The sequence below is a fragment of the Haliotis rubra genome, unplaced genomic scaffold (assembly GCF_003918875.1).
Source record: "Haliotis rubra isolate DU_JTF1 unplaced genomic scaffold, ASM391887v1 Scf63, whole genome shotgun sequence".
Taxonomy (NCBI): Eukaryota; Metazoa; Mollusca; class Gastropoda; order Lepetellida; family Haliotidae; genus Haliotis; species Haliotis rubra.
Window position 1 is genome coordinate 2,708,398 of NW_025767335.1, and position 17,512 is coordinate 2,725,909.

A 17,512-nucleotide genomic window follows, 5' to 3' on the forward strand; every position below is an offset into this window, starting at 1 on the left:
ACATATGATCAAACATCGCGTTCACGTTTTCAAATGCAAATTTGCCCTTTGCGAGAAGTGCATTTTTACCTAAGGATTTTGCAGGCACTGCTCCGCACATGCATGTGTATCTTGTATGCCATTCGTCCAGATTGTGGAGATCGTGCACGCAACCAGTACAGCTGGTGCGGGTATCGTAGGAAGAGATATACATGTACTTAGGGAAATAGAAACCTACGGCTGCACAGACCTTGCCACAAAAGGCCTCTGCAACCATGGTGTTTGTTCGTTTGTTGTACTCAGTTCTCAGCAACATTCCAACTATATGGCGGTGGTATGTAAAGTGATCAACAGCATGAGCATGGATCTACTATACGCAATTGGCATGTCAACCAAGTCGGCGATGGTTTGTCTCATCCGCACGTCACGATGCATGTACTTGTTAAGTGGCTAGACACTACAGGGAAACATGAAACTGATACACCATGATACAACTGGAATACTGTTAAAACGGCGTTAAACCAACTCACTCGCGGAATATGTACTTAGTCTATATTTACAGCCCTAAATATGGACTATAAAAGTTACGTGCATAGTGATGGTGGTGGAATTGGGTTTAACGTCGTGCTTGAGAATATTTCGCTCATATGACGACGTGCATGCGTGTGTATCTGTATGTGCGGCTGCTTGTACTAGCCCAGACTTAAGCTGGTTTTATAGTGCTAGCCGACTGAGATGCCATGCCACAGTGAAGCATGAATACCCCACTCAGACACATTATACTGACTCCGAGCCGACCAGTCCTTGTTGTACCCATTAATACCGAGCGCCAGGCAGGGACCAATAAGTACCATTTTTTAACGTCTTTTGGTATGACGCGGTCGTTCTAACCACTACACCACGGAGGCGGTCTACGTGCATAGTGAGTATGGTCATTAGCGTGACGCTGGCACTCGCCAATGTGTTTGTTACAATGGCCAGCACAGCTGGTGCAGAGGTTCTGACAAAATGGTGATTTAGTTAGCGCCAGCAGCGACCCAGCCTTTGCCACAGTCGTCGTGGGCTGCCTCTGTCAATGAGATAAATGGGTCTTCGCAGATTTCATTTTTTTTTATTGATTTATGCACCTTGGCATTTTGCTGGCACTCGTTCACACCCCCATACGTACCTTGTTTGTATGATAGTTTGCGAAGCACACCGGTACCAATCGTCCAGAAATTGGAGTTGGTGCATGAGCCCAGAACAACTGGTGCAGGTATCGCAGAAAGAGTTAGAGTTCAGGGAGTAAGGAACATGCCAGAAGAGGCCTCTACAACCATTTGTACTTTTTTTTGTTTAACGCTGCACTCGGCAATAGTCCAGCTATATGGCGGCGGTCTGTAAATAATCCAATCTTGACCAGTTCGATCATTACGGGTTCCCTTCTGCAACTAAACGATTCCAACGGTTCAGGTAGACAGAGTCTATTAACAACGTGAGAAGCAAAGTTTGCTAAAACAAACATTAGAAATACAAATAGCAAACTATTGTTTAAATCAATGTTAATGAAACAAAATGAATTTGTGCTCTGAAGCTGATAAAACACTGTTTGTTATGACATTGAACATTCCATCATAACACAGCGGTGTTGTAACAGGTCATAGATGTTATCAGCGAACGAAAGGCTTGCCGAACTTTGGTAGTTCATAAAATTTATCTTTTAGCAAAAAAATCTTTAGGTTTTACTGATGATAATTTTGACGTCATGCGAAACCTTGCACATTGCACGGGAACCAGCGCAAAGGACATATTTAAACGCGACGCACAGTATTATACTGACATACTTGATCTGAAACACTTGACATCAACGGCTGCAGGATGAAGATCGTGATTCTCCTTGTATTCGCTGTTTTCTTTGTTGCTACTGGTAAGACTTTTGTCAATAAGTATGTTAGTATACCTAACTAATAATTCAAAATGTCAATGACTGGGAATAGAAAGTCAGGAATAATATTCTTTCTCAAAAGTACAAATTATGAAAAGTACATTTTGGGCGTTTTAGAAGTTTAGGTATGAAAATCGGAACACTTTCGGACACAGTTAATAGGCGTGATCGTATGGTTGAAATCTGTTGTGGTTTTTTAATTTTTTTTAATTGATTTATATTTGCACAAATTGTGCCAGATTAATATATTCTCTGGCTTTGAAAACATTATAATTCCTCATCGTTTGTGAGAACCAAAGGTCTTCACAACACACAATAATACCAACTTATCTAACAAACAACGTCCACATTTAACTTCTGATCCCATGATTTAAATATATAAACCTTTATAATATAAAATTCTGTCTTACCCAAAATAATAATCCAGCCTTCTGTGGACAAGCTCAAGTTTACATTTGCAATCATAACAGTGGTGAATATGGTGAAACACATTGTAATGAAACACTAGTACGACTATACGTATTGAGAATATGCGATTCAAAATCACAAGAATGCATCTTGGCACGGTTAGCGGGGCACCTCAACACACAGAAGTGCGTTGGTCCTGTCACTGACTTGTGTCCGGGACGCCGTTTTGCGTTTTGAGCACGGACAGGTTTTCGGGGATGTATACGACCTAAAGGGTAACTGACCACATTTCAAACTGGATTACATTGTCAGTGTGTCAGTAGTTATTGTTTTACGCCGTATAAGCAATATAAAGCTACTCGACGCCATTCGCGATTACAAGGTGGCGGAAAGGATGGAGTTTGGGATCTTAGTTCAACCCTGTTATGTTTACATGATGAAAACCTGGTTTTATTTTCCATTCCACAACAACTGTATATCGCAAATGTTCAAATGAAACGTTTATCACACCAGATGCTGCCTCGGTGGCCTGTGGTACAGGATGTGCTTCCGCAGGCTCCGACGGTCACTCCTTCTGCATCAACCTTTGCACCAACTGTACCGGCAACGTCAACTGCAACCACCATCTGGATGAGTGTGAATGTCACCCTCGAGGTGATGACTAAGCTACATTTGCTGCTTGAATGCTTCTGACATCAGTTCACTGGCAATTATTGTTGACATTAAACTGTTTCTTTAAACTTGTTATGTTAAAGTTGCTATGTTAATACAAGAAAGGTCATGATAGTTTGTTACACCAAAGTGATAGGCTCGATTCACCACATGGGTACAACGTCACAAAGTGTGCTACTGACGTTTTTATGACCCAAATAAAAATATGATAAATTCACAATAGTTTGGTTTCGGAAGGGACGTCACCATGTATGGATGCGTAAGACGTGAGGTTGAACAGGTCAACATTAGACCAGGTTACTGCTTACTACGTAAGCTTGTCGAAAGAGACTTTATGGATCGGGAAGTCAGGCTTGACGACCTTGTAAATTGTGTTGAGAATGTACCGGATTGTCTGATCTGGTAGACATACTGCAAGGATTTGATAAGCGCGCCTGTAAACGACAGAAAACGTAAGGCCAACAATTTTCCGTACGTTTTATAATCCGGGGATGGGATTTGGCTGTACTGATCGCTTGTTTGAACGTGGTCTTTGGATCATTTTCAGTTTTAACAAACATTGCTGGTGGAGAGGTGTCGAACCCTTGAAGAGTTGTTTCCCTTGGCAACCTTTGATCGTAGGTTAAATACCAGTTGGCTGGTTGGTTGAGGTTTAACGCCACACTCAGCAATATTCCAGCTATATGGTCCGGTGGGCGGACCAGACAATCCGGTGATCAACAGCATGAGCATCGATCTATGCAATTGGAATACGATGACACGTGTCAACCAAATCAGCGAACCTGACCACCCGATCCCGTTAGTAGCCTCTTACGACAAACATGAGTTGCTGAAGATCAATTATGGGTCTTAAATACCAGATTCTCACTGATGACGATTTTCGATTGTCAGCACTGTACCTGTCTTGGAGGGTATTAGCAATCACTGGATAAAGGTCTTTTACCTGCATCACTGTCGGCTTTATTTAACATCAGACTAAAATACCCCCAGAGTTGTGTCCCTTGGGTGTGCCAGAATCCTTTGATCGTAGGTCAAATGCCAGCTTCGCACTGATAACCACCATGCATTGGGTTTAACTACTCCCGCGTTAAAGGAGTACGGCCTGCATCACCTTGGGTGTTCCTTGACAGCATCCCCATTAAGACATCATAATGATGCAACATTTATAATATGATTCCACGAGAAGTAAAACCAGTTCTCTTCTCAAGCATATATGTATCAATACAAGTGAATGCCACAATTAACAAAGAAAACAATCAAGCATTCTCACTAACAGTTTTATTTATTCACATAATGTATGACTTGTAATAACCTTCACCGTGTTGAAGCTTTTTTCAAGGCTGCAACAAATAAACATCTGGTCAGTTTTCAATTAAATAATCAATACATACACAATGCGAATACACATAATCCCAAACATAGCACATCCTGTAATTATATTCCGGAATATGAGATTACGTATGCCATATATCAGATAAAGACGAACCAGGGTTTCTTAATGACACTGAGGCGCATCATGACTTGGCGATCCGTGTCCGGTTTCCGATGAAGAAGGAGAGCGGAAGGTCGCGGGTTCGATCCCCGACCGCGTCATACCAAAAAGACGTTAAAATATTGTACTTGTTGCTCCCTGACTGGCGCTCGGCATTAATGGGTACAACAAGGACTGGTCGGCTCGGAGTCAGTATAATGTGTCTGAGGGGGGGTATTCATGCTTCACTGCGGCATGGTATCTCAGTGGGCTAGCACTTTAAAACCAGCTTCAGTCTGGGCTAGTACAAGCAGCCGCACATACACATACACACGCATGCACGTCGTCATATGAGCGAAATATTCTCATGCACGACGTTAAACCCAATTTCACCTCACCTCACCTCACCTCCGATGAAGAAACTGCTTGATGGATGTATAGATAGTATGGAAAAGAAATGGCTACAAAAGACGGATATATCCTCATTAGATTTGTCAGCATCATACCTGTGCTCTCAGGTTTCACCAAAGTAGCATATATCTACAACCTGCAGAGCAGTGAAGTGGCCTAGAGACCAGGTTTCGATTCTCCACATCGGTACAATGTGTCAACCCCTTTTCTTGCGTCCCCTGCGTTATATTGCTGGGATATTGCAAAGACCGGTGTATAAGCATGCTCACTCACTTACTCACACTGAAACCTTTTCCCCGCGTAAAATTGATACACCATGATACGACTGGGATACAATTGTTAAAACGGCGTCAAATTCACTTGCGGAACATGGACTATATTTTCAGCCTCAAATACGGACTAGAAAAATGTACGTGCCTTGTGAGTATGGTCATTTCCGTGACACTCGCACTCATCATTGTGTTTGTTACAATGGACGTGTCCAGCACAGCTGGTGCAGAGGTTCTGGCAGAAGGTGATTTCGTTAGCGCCAGCAGCGACACAGCCTGTGCCACAGACTTCGTGGGCTGCCTCTGTCAATGAGATAAATGGGTCAACGCAGATTTTATTGATTGTTGTTTAACGCCGCACTCAGCAATGTTCCAGCTATATGGCGGCGGGCTGTAAATAATCGAGGGTGGACCAGAAAATCCAGTGGTCAACAGCATGAGTATCGATCTACGCAATTGGGAACCGATGACATGTGTCAACCAAGCCAGCGAACCCTACCATCCGATCCCGTTAGTCACCTTTCACGACAAGCATAGGTCGCTGAAGACCAATTCTGACTTGAAAATTCACATTGTTGAAAACAAATGTTTCCCCCCTTGGGGAAATATCCAATGTTTATAACTCAGATAGACTTCGGAAATATCAGCACGCATTACAAATGAAAGGAATGAATTGGACATACTCTATCATCATCACTTTTGAATTCATGCTTGTGAATGTCTGCAAATCCGGTTTTAGCATACATCAACAGGTCAATGTGCATACGGCAATATACGATGAGCAAATGTTTCAGTGATACAGCTTCATATGAAATAACTACCAAAGTCAGGTAATATTGGGAAACGTCGCAAATCCGGTCATAGCATGCATTGGAGAAGAAGAATGAGGACTATTTTGTCTGGATATACACCTTCTTTATTCTATATAGAATAAAACAGTTGTATATCCATAAAATAGTCCTCATTCTTCATCTACCCAACTTCTAGAATGCCTTTCAAAGAAGTCATAGCATGCATTTCCTACTGTATTTACGTTTATTTCAATTGCGTAGTATCCGGTTCTGGGTCACGTGACATAGCCGCTTGTCACTCTAGTTCCAAAATAATCTTTGAAACTTGGAGGAAAATTGTAAAAACTATCCAACACATAATTAGAAGGGTTATAACAGGACACATTGTTCTGTGGGGTAAATGCAAGGAAACTCTACTTACGGGAGGCCACCAGGAGGGCTGCGAAGACGAGGAGGATAGCGAACTTCATGTTTCTTAGAATGCTGTTTAAGTCTCACAGCCATATATATACCTCAGTACAGAGTCAATATCACGTGTTTCTTATCTTTTGTATTGTTCAGTGACTATGGTATGGGTTTTATTTTATTTTTATCTCACGACCAAGAAACCCATTTTTTTTAATTCTTAGCCAATCAACTGCACCATAGTTTAGACGTTATCTCGCACTTCTGACTCTTAGCCTTATCAATTGTCTGGCGTGTTATTTAAAAAAGGTTTTCCAACCCAAACGAAAAGTAGAAACGAGAATTCAAGATAAGCTCCCATTTGCGACCTGAACGATTGTGATCCAAGGTATCCCTTGACTACGTACGTAACATAACGTTTTACACTTATGATATTAGACTGCCAACGTGCTGTGGTGGATAGGACACCTGCTCGAAGAGCGGAAGTCAAACCAAAAGACGTTAAGAGATGGCACTTGTTGTCTCCCTTTCCGGGGCTCAGCATATACAAATCCTGGGATCATATGGACACGTTTGGTCAGATGGATACGAGACAAATACAGCAGTCATATGGGCAAGAAAGAAATCGATAAAAGTTATGTATTTTCTGTGTTTTCCACATCCTGTTTCACCTGTAATTACAAATATGACAGTTAAATGACGAAGAAAATGACACATTTGCGAGTGTACTATCAGAAATGACAAAGGGCTTCATTATGTCTTGTAAAAAATGGTTTGAGGGGAGATGAGATGAGGTATAGTGTTGCGTTCATGTTTATTAGACAAACACACACACGCACACACACATATCCACACATTTTATATACGTGTGTCTCTCTCTCTTTCTCTGTGCGTCTCTCTCCCCTTCTCTCTCTCTCTCACTGTGTAATTTCGGTTTAATGTTGAATACCCCCCTTGACACAATGTCTGTCATCAGGAACCAACGAACGCAAAGGACATATATAATAGCGACGCACAGTATTATACTGACATACTTGATCTGAAACATTGACATCAACGGCTGCAGGATGATGATCGTTATTCTCCTCGTTTTCGCTGTCCTCTTGGTTACTACTGGTAAATGCTTTTTCAATAACTGGTATGATAGCATCCATAATTAATATTTCAAGATGTCAATGCCTGGGAATAAAAAGTCAGGAATAATATTCTTTCTCAAAAGTACAAATTATGAAAAGTACATTTTGGGCGTCTTAGAAGTTCAGATATGAAAATCGGAAAACCTTCGAATATTGTTAATAGGCGAAATATTAATATTGTTAATAGTTGAAATCTGTTGTGTGTTATTTGTTTAAATTTTTTTGCACAAATTGTGCCAGACTAATTTATTTTCTGGCTTTGAAGTTTTGACATATTTCAAAACATTATAATTCCTCATCGTTTGTGAGTACCAAAGGTCTTTTTCACTAACGTAACACAACACACATTAATACCAACTTATCTAACAAACAACGTCAACCACATTTAACTTGTGATCCCTTGATTTAAATATGTAAACCTTTTAAATATAAAATTATATCCTACCCAGAGTAATAATCCAGCCTTTTGTGGACAAGCTCAATCTTACATTTGCAATCATAACAGTGGTGACAATACAATATGGTGAAACACATTGTAATGAAACACTAGTACGACCATACGTATTGAGAATATGTGAACCATACGTATTGAGAATATGTGATTCAAAATGCCAAGAAATGCATCTTGGCACGGTTAACGTGACACCTCTACACACAGAGGTGCGTTGGCTCCTGTCAGGGCAGATGCAGATTTTGAGAAAGGGGATGGGGTGGGTGGGTGCACACTTCATTTTCAGCCGAGTTTCAATGGTCATTGAACTTTCAGGACAAAAGGGGTGGGGGTGGGGTGTTGTGTGTGTGTGTGTGTGTGTGTGTGTGTGTGTGTGTGTGTGTGTGTGTGTGTGTGTGTGTGTGCTCACTCCTGCACACACACATTCTACCGGATTGTCTGATCCGATAGACATCCGATAGACATTTCCTAAGTGCGCCTGTAAACGACAGAAAAACATGAGGCCAACAATTTTCCGTACGTTTTGTAAGGCGGGAATGAGATTTGGCGGTACTGATCGCTTGTTTGAACGTGGTCTTCGGATCGTTTTCATTTTTAAGAAACGTTGGTGGTCGAGAGGTGTCGAACCCTTAAAGATTTGTTTCCCTTGGCAACCTTTGATCATAGGTTAAATACCAGTTGGTTGGTTGGTTGAGGTTTAACGCCACACTCAACAATATTCTATCCATTAGGCGACGGGCTGTAAATCGAGTCTGGATCAGACAATCCAGTGATCAACAGCATGAGCCTCGACCACAATTGGAACACGATGACACGTGTCAACCAAGTCTCCGAGCCTGACCACCCGATCCCGTTATTCGCCTCTTAAGACAAGCATGGGTTACTAAAGATCAATTCTGAGCCGGATCTTCACGAGTCGTAAATACCAGGGTCCAGATCCACAAGGCGTTCGTAGCGCTACGATAAACTGTACGATAAACTCGAGAGTCACGACAGGTCATTGTGGATTGTGACAATGCTTTGTGGATCGGGACTCTTATTCACACTGATAACGATTCTCGATTTGTCAGCTCTGAACCTGTCTTGGAGGGTTTTACCAATCACTGGTTAAAGGTTTACAACCTGCATCATTTTCGGCTTTATTTAACAGCTTCTACATTTCGTAAACACGCCACGATGCAACAGAAATACGATTCCAAGAGACGGGATACCAGTTCATTTCTCAAGCATGTATGTGTATCCTTACAAGTGAATATCACAATTAACACAGAAAATAATCAAACATTGTTTCCAATACTTTTATTTAATTACACAATATATGACTTGTAACCCCCTTCTCCGTGTTGAAGTTTTTCAAGGCTGCAAAAAATAAACATTTCTAAATTAAATAATCAAGTAAATATATTCATGAATATGCATAAACACACACAATGCCAATACATATACAAAATCGACCCGTGAAGATCCGGGTTTGAATTGATGTTCACTAACCCATGTTTGTCGTAAGAGGCCACAAACGGGATCGGGTGATCGGGCTGACGTGGTGGACACATGTCATCGTATCCCAAATGCATAGATCGATGCTCATGCTGGTGATCCCTGGATCAATGTTCCAAACTCGCTTATTTACAAACCGCCGCCATATAGCTGGAATATTGCTGAGTGCCGCGCAAAGTTAAACTCACTCACATATTCAAAGTATAATATGTGATGTAATTATATTCAAGCATACGTGACTACCTATCCCATATGTCTGAGTAAAGAAATGTTTCAGCCATCATATCGATCAAACTAAAAACGTTATCAATTGTGTACTTCCAACAGACTCACTCTCATCCACGCAGTGAAGCAATACACGTCCGTCTTTGGTAGACTAATGGTTACAGCGTCCGCTTGTCACGCTTAAGAGCAGGGTTCGATTACCCACATGGGTACAATGTGTGAATCCGATTTCTGGTGTCCCCCGACTTCCCCGCCAAGATATTGCTGGAATATTGCTGAAGGCGGCGTAAAACCAGACTCATTCACTCACTCTAAGACCTGCCTCACTCTGTTCTTTCCCCCGCATGAAACAGATGCACCATGATACAGCTGGACTGAGGTCATTGCAGCCTAAAATATGGACTGACCTTCAGCCAGTAGCTTCTTCATCGCAACAGTTAAGTTGGGTCTCAGTGCCATTAAAACACCCTGGCTCGTTCTTTCTAGATTTGTCAGCACCATGGCCGGGCAATGGAATAGCCCAATTGTTAAAGCGTCCCTCCCCGGGCAGATGACCAGGGTTCGATTGCCCATAAAGGTACAATGTGAAGCCCATTTCTTCTGGAATACTGACCTTCATCAGTCTGGGGTTAACCAACATGAAACTGGTGAGTGAGTGAGTGAGTGAGTTAAGATTTAAAGTCACACAACATGAAACTGATACACCGTGATACAACTGGAACACTGTTAAAACGGCGTTAAAATCCAACTCACACGCGGAATATGTACTTTGTCTGTATTTACAGCCCTAAATACGGACTAGAAAAGTGTAAGTACCATGTGAGTATGGTCATTTCCGTGACACTCGCACTCATCATTGTGTTTGTTACAATGGACGTGTCCAGCACAGCTGGTACAGAGATTCTGACAGAAGGTGATTTCGTTAGCGCCAGCAGCGACACAGCCTGTGCCACAGACTTCGTGGGCTGCCTCTGTCAATGAGATAAAAGGGAATTGATTGTTATTTATTGATTGATTGTTGTTTAACGCCGCTCTGAACAATATTCCAGCTATATGGCGGTTGTCTGTAAATAATCGAGTCTGGACCAGACAATACAGAGATCAACAGCATGAGCATCGATCTACACAGTTGGAGTACGATGACATGTTATGTCAACCAAGCCTGCGAACCCAACCATCCAATCCCGTTAGTCGCCTTTTATGACAAGCATGGGTGACTGAAGACCAATTCTGACCCGGATCTTCACGGATCGCAGATTTTAAGACTTATTTTTGTAAAAAAGACCTGTTTCCCGACCTGAGGATAGATACATATTTCCAACCCAAGTAAAGTTTTGAATTCATCCTTGAAAATGACCGGAAATCCGGTCATAGCATACATGGAAAAGGTGCTTGTGCATACGGCAAGATACGATGCGCAAATGTTTCAAATGAGCAGCGGCATATAAAACAGTACCAAAGTTAGGAAATATCTCAAAGTTAGGAAACGTATGCAAATCCAGTCATAGCATGTATTTCATACTGTATTTACGTTTTTTCATACTGTACTATCTGGCTTTTGGTCCCGAGAAGTAGCCGCTTGACATTCTATTTCCAATGCATATAGACGTAAAACATTTGGAGGAAAATTGTAAAAATATCCAACATATATTTAGAAGGCTTATAAAAGGACACATGGTTCTGTGGAGTGAATGTAACGAGACTCTACTTACGGGAGGCCACCAGGAGGGCTGCGAAGACGAAGAGGATAGCGACCTTCATGTTTCTTAGAATGCTGTTGAAGTCTCACAGCCATATATATACCTCAGTACAGAGTCAATATCACGTGTTTCTTATCCTTTGCATTGTGACCAAGTGACCATGGTACGGATTTCAATATTTTTCTCACGACCAAGAAACCCATTCTTATTGATTTCTTTCCTATCAACGGTACCATAGTTTAGACGTTATCTGTCTTGAACTTCTGACCTTGTCATTTGCCTAGTGTTTTATTTGCCGATTTAAAAAACCGAAAGAAAGGTGAACGAGAACTCAAGATTAGGGACCGTTCATAATTTATGGCTAGGGGGGTGATGATGAGGGGGTCACCCATATTGTTCTAGGGAGGTAGGGGGTCATCAATTTTGAACACATGTTTCTAGGGGAAAGCAATTTTGTACATAAAAATATTTTTAAATTATTAAAAATATGGAAAGGGGGAGGGAGGTCATTGACTTTGTACATGACATGCAAGGGGGTCACTTAATTTGTACATTTTAGGGAGGTCATTCACATTGTACATGCTTCTCCGTAAAAATCATCATCACCACCCATCACCCCACCCCCACCCCCCTCCTAGCCATAACTTATGAACGGTCCCTTAGCTCCCAAATGCGACCTGAAAGATTGTGTTCCAAGGTATCTCTTTGCTGCTTACGTAAATAAAAACGTACAGACCACCACGTTTTACCCTGAATGTATTATACTGTCTTCAAGGTGTGGTGGCTTGAACACCCAGCCGGAGAGCGGTGAGGTGAGGTGGTATGGGATTTAACGTCTTACTTGAGAATATTTCGCTCATATGACGACGTGCATGCGTGTGTATGTGCATGTGCGGCTGCTTGTACTAGCCCAGACTTAAGCTGGTTTTATAGTGCTAGCTCACTCAGATACCATGCCGCAGTGAAGCATGAATACCCAGTTGAGACATAGTGTGCTGACTCCGAGCCGACCAGTCCTTGTTGTACCCATAAATGCCGAGCGCCAGGCAGGGAGCAACAAGTACCATATTTTAACGTATTTTGGTATGACGCGGTCGGGGATCGAACCCACAACCTTCCGTTCTCTTTCTGCATCGGAAATGGGACACGGATCGCCAAGTTATGATGCGCCTCAGTACCATTAAAATCCCCTGGTTCGTCCGCGGCTGTGGAAAAAATGATCAGATCTATAGAAATATTCTAACCCATGCACATTCTTGAAATGAACGGGTCAACTTGATCCTTTTCATTTATTTTATATAATTGTTTCAAAGACTATCACTAAGTGATCTAAATGTATAACACATAATAGTGACACAATTAGTAAAATACGTTTGTTTGTTTTTTCGGCCGCCCTTTCTCTTAATTGTTGGGGGCGGTGGTGTAGCCTGATGGTTAAAACGTCCGCTCGTCACGCTAAAGACCCGGGTTCGATTCCCCACATGGGCACAATATGTGAAGCCCATTTCTCGTGTCCCCCGTCGTGATATTGTTGGAATATTGCTAAAAGCGGCGGAAAACCCAACTCACTCACTCTTAATTATTGGGGATGGGGATGGACACATGGATACATGAACACTACGGATGACTTTATGTTTTACCCAAATGTTGCGTTTCTTGTGCTCCTTGTCTCCATATGGCTGATGTGACGTTAAATATTAATTCACTCACTCTTGTGGTCCATAGCACGTGGGACTGAATACATGTAGTCGTGTCGACAGTAGGAGATAAGACACAGTTTACCTGGATCCGTGTTGAGATAAGCATTAGTACCCATTACTGAAACTGACCATGCCCCAGATATATGACCAAGCCCCAGATATACAAGTCAATATGATAAGATCTTTTAGCAATATCCCCAAACAAAACAAGACTGAAAACATTTACCAATCTTTCTCGTTTTATGTATTATGCAGACAGAATGAGAGCAAAGTTAGAAAAATAGAAAAACAGGTATTAAAATTCTAAAGATTCCAGTCCAGCTATACATATATCTGTTGTGAAGCCCATATCTTGTGACACCGCCGATATTGATGGAATATTGCTAACGGCGTCGTAAAACTAAACTCAACCATATTCACATGTTACTAATATACTTTGATGGAGTGAAAGATAATCTATGCAGGTAAGTCCGTTTGATTTCATTTGAAATCGATGAATTGCTTACAAATACAAAATCTAATAAGTGCAACAAAACCAAATTTTGCACAGTCACATGATATCGACAGACCAACTCTGATGATTTGTCTCATAATTTTGGACACCCGAATAAAAAGTTTTCTAACAAACGATCATTAATTTGTTGTCGGGACTTTTCGCTATTTGAGAACTTGAAAGGAAAGGAAATTTCATGGGACCACTTGCTGGTAGAACAGCCATGGTGTGCGCTTTGCATGTGAGAACTTGAAAGTTAACCTATTTTACAATATCTTCGAAAACCTGCATTTTCATATTTTCAGAGTGATAAAAAGAAGTGAGCAAAAGCTTGACCCATCCCAATTTTTCACCACACATGAAGAGAGTAAATTAGAATGCACTCCTAAAAAATTGTGGTGGGTCACGCTTTTGCTCATGTCAAAATGTTTAAAAAAGTATGTTTTTTCTGTTGTATGAAATTGCCCCATACAACATCTCAAAAATCAACATTGGCGTAAAATAATATCTCTGAAAACTATCCGTCACATTTACACAACTATACCATGATTCATTACTATTTTGAATGTTTTAGAGCACTAAAATGAACTTATCAAACATGTTTATTAAAACATTTCAATATCGTAAGGGACTGTCAAGGCTGATTACTTTGAGGTAAACAAGGGTAGTTTTTTGGAGACCCTGTTGATCACTGCTGGAAAAATAAGAAGACATCAGAAGATTTTTCAAAATATGATCAGGCAGCATTCTAAAGGTGAGAATCTGTGTAATTATGCTAGAATTTTATCATATTTGTTCTATCATCTGTTTAGCAAACCCCTCTGTGTCACCTGTCACTGTCAAATAACACTGGCATTCCACTGGATGTAACAGTGTATAAATATACACATTTTAACAAAAATAATGTACCTTGATGTTTTCTAGGATATGTCAGGCTACATTTAATATTGTTAGAATAAGAACATTGTATCAAGGTCTAGCAGATTATGAAAAGCAAGCAGACGTCAAGTGACACATTGTTGCAAAGTGTATATATAAGCTTAAAGTGACAGATAATAACAGTAGAATCTGTAGCCTAGTGGTTACAGTGATGGCTTCACAATTTTTTTTCTGTTATCAGACATTCAGGTTCAAATCCTAATTGTTTATTTCTTTTCTTCTTTTTTTTTTCTTCAAAAGTTAAGTTAAACATTGTAAATTGGCTGACAAAACTTGTGCACATGAAATAATTTTTTTTTTTTTTCTTTTCCTAAGTTGGGTAATGTAAGTTACACTGTTCAAACAAACTTGAATTAACATCATGTAAATCTTGTTTAACCTTGAAGACACTGACTTTTCCACTTTGTCCCCACACAATAAAGAACCTGTAGAAGGTAAGCATTGTTTCAAAATGTTAGTATGGTAATTTCTTTAAGTAAATATTTACAAACTGTCCAGAGCTGTTAATTAGTGGTGCACTGATCACACAAATAATTAGTTTATTGATATTTTGTGGGCTGCCAGTCAATTACCGATAACCAAATCACATAATCAATTAAAGCGTTCACTATTTCTTCTTAAAAATATGTTTACAGAATCAATGACTATTGGTTTCAATTGTCATATTAAAACTGAGGACTGATTACCTTTGTTTTCATGTGCTCTAACAGTTGTTTTTTATCTTATATCTATAATTGATCAAAAGTGGCCTCAACAATTGATGATGCTTTGGAGGTCAATTCCCTCCCTAATAACTATCCTATTGACATGTTTAGCATTAGAAAATTACAAAGCACCAATTTCTTGAACATAATGATAATTCTTTTATGATTTCAAATATTTGTTTTCAGATAAGAGAAATTAGCTTGGACTGATTTCAGGAGTGTCATTTCATGAAGATGACAACTTAAAACTTGAGGTGGAAGGTAAGAATAATGTGAGTGCTAAAAAATAACCAATATTTTTTTCTTCAATTTTCTTATTTAATGTGACAGAATTTCAGAAATACCGATGTCTCAGTGGTGATTAAATCTGCATAAGCCTTCAAGGCCAGACTACTGACATTTGAAATAAATAAGTAATGTTACCCATGAATAGATTTATAATATCAAAGTTTTAATACAGGATTTTCTTTTGATATAAAGTCATCTGTTTTTCAGTTGAGAGAAGATCTGGGTATGGCAGACACCAAGACAATATGCCTGTTTCCATCCATAAAATCCATAAAAATATCTTGGACATCAATGTACAACTTCTAAATGCCACTGAAAGACATCATACGAGATGTTTACTGTATATTTGCTAAAACCGGTTGTAAATACTGACTTTTAACACTTACATGGTGTTAAATCAAGCTGTGCCAATAATGTAATTTCACCTGAAATAGGCCCCTCTGAGGTCAAGACCTGTGCTTTTTAGTGCAACATGATTGGTTATTGTAATAACATGTTGTGAATGAGATGTTCACTGTATATTTGCTAAAACCGGTTGTGAATACTGACTTTTAACACTTACTTGATAAAATCAAGCTGTGCCCAAAATGTAATTAGACCTAAAATGGGCCCCCTGTGATTTTTCGTGGGACATGATTGGTTATCATAAGTACATGTTGTAAAATTGACCTATAGTTTATGTTTGCAAAGAAAGTTGTGAATAATGTGCTTTTTGTAATCAATTGGCAAGTAATTGAATTACTGTCCACAATGTATTGCAACCCTAATTGGGCCCCTTGAAGTTAAAACCTTGTGATTGATTTTGACATGTTTCTTCATCATGATTTCACTACACACGCTTGTTGATTACCTGGCTGTTCTGCGTGATTGTTCACTCGTGTTCAAGGCGAAATCCAAAGATAACAGAGATTACCAAAATGAAATAAATGGGGAAGTTTTCTTAAATTGGGTGAAAAAACAGCTGGTACCAGCACTTCGGATTGTCATTGACAAGGCACCATATCATAGAGTGCAGCATCGAAATGCAAAAGCTCCAACATCCCACAGTAGGAAAAGTCATATGGTAGCATGTCTAGAAAAACCAGATATTCCATCAAAAGCAACTAGACCTGTTTGTATGACATAATAAAGCGCAACAAAACAACACCAACCTATAAGGTACATATACATCAACGTCTCAACGGCTCATGGCCATGAAACTTTACGTTTACCGTCTAACCATTGCGATCTCAATCCAATAGAACTTATCTGGGGTATCATAAAATCTGATGTGGGTCGCAACAATACCCCGTTCAAACATTCGGACGTTCAAAACGAAGTAGACAAAGCCATAATTGAAATAACACCAGCAATCTGACAAACTGTGCACAGACAGTTGAAATGAAATAGAGAATCAGTACTTGATAAAAAGTGGTTTAGACTACAGTCCGTTTGATGTCAGTTGAGACCAATGAATTGCTAACTAAAACAAAATCTAATAATTGCAACAAAACCAAATTTTGCACAGTCACATGAAATCGACAGACCAACTCTAATTTTGTCTCATAATTTTGGACGCCCGAATGAAACAATTGCTTAACAAACGATCATTATATTGTCGTCACCATACGCTGACTTTAACAAGGGGGAGCAGTATCTGGTAGAAGAGCCAGGTGTGCGAGTTGCACGTATGAAATTGAAATTTAACTACAGACGTTTGTTGATTACCTGGCTGTCCTTCCAGCAAGTGCCCCCCCCAAAAAAAAACAAAAACAAAACAAAACAAAACAAAACAAAAAACAACAACAAAAAAACCAAAAACAATAGCGAAAAGTAACAACAAAATAATGATCGCTTGCTAAACGTGTCCAAAATAATGGCAGAAATCATCACAGTTGGGCAGTGTACAATCTGAGAATAGAGAAAGTGAATCTGGAATTTCCTCAGATTCCAGTCCGGAAGAGTTTTGATACGCCCCCTAAGCACTGACATCCTAAGCTGCACGTGCTTCCCGCCCTTGAGAATACATGGATACCACGGATGACTTCATGTAAATATTTAGTTGTGCCC

The 17,512-nt window shown here is 40.1% G+C and overlaps 3 long non-coding RNA genes across 3 annotated transcripts; 1 reads left to right on the plus strand and 2 right to left on the minus strand.

Moving 5' to 3' along the window:
- Positions 1-1,731: 1,731 nt before the first annotated feature.
- LOC124256561 lies at positions 1,732-3,051 on the plus strand. The gene is made up of 2 exons (XR_006892957.1): positions 1,732-1,885; positions 2,825-3,051. It is a non-coding gene; the product is annotated as an uncharacterized LOC124256561 (long non-coding RNA).
- A 2,228-nt stretch (positions 3,052-5,279) lies between these two features.
- LOC124256553 lies at positions 5,280-6,572 on the minus strand. Its single transcript, XR_006892955.1, has 2 exons — positions 6,347-6,572; positions 5,280-5,437 (listed from the first exon to the last, which is right to left on the minus strand). It is a non-coding gene; the product is annotated as an uncharacterized LOC124256553 (long non-coding RNA).
- A 2,629-nt stretch (positions 6,573-9,201) lies between these two features.
- Positions 9,202-11,619, minus strand: LOC124256563. The gene is made up of 3 exons (XR_006892958.1): positions 11,352-11,619; positions 10,456-10,610; positions 9,202-9,276 (listed from the first exon to the last, which is right to left on the minus strand). It is a non-coding gene; the product is annotated as an uncharacterized LOC124256563 (long non-coding RNA).
- Positions 11,620-17,512: the final 5,893 nt, after the last annotated feature.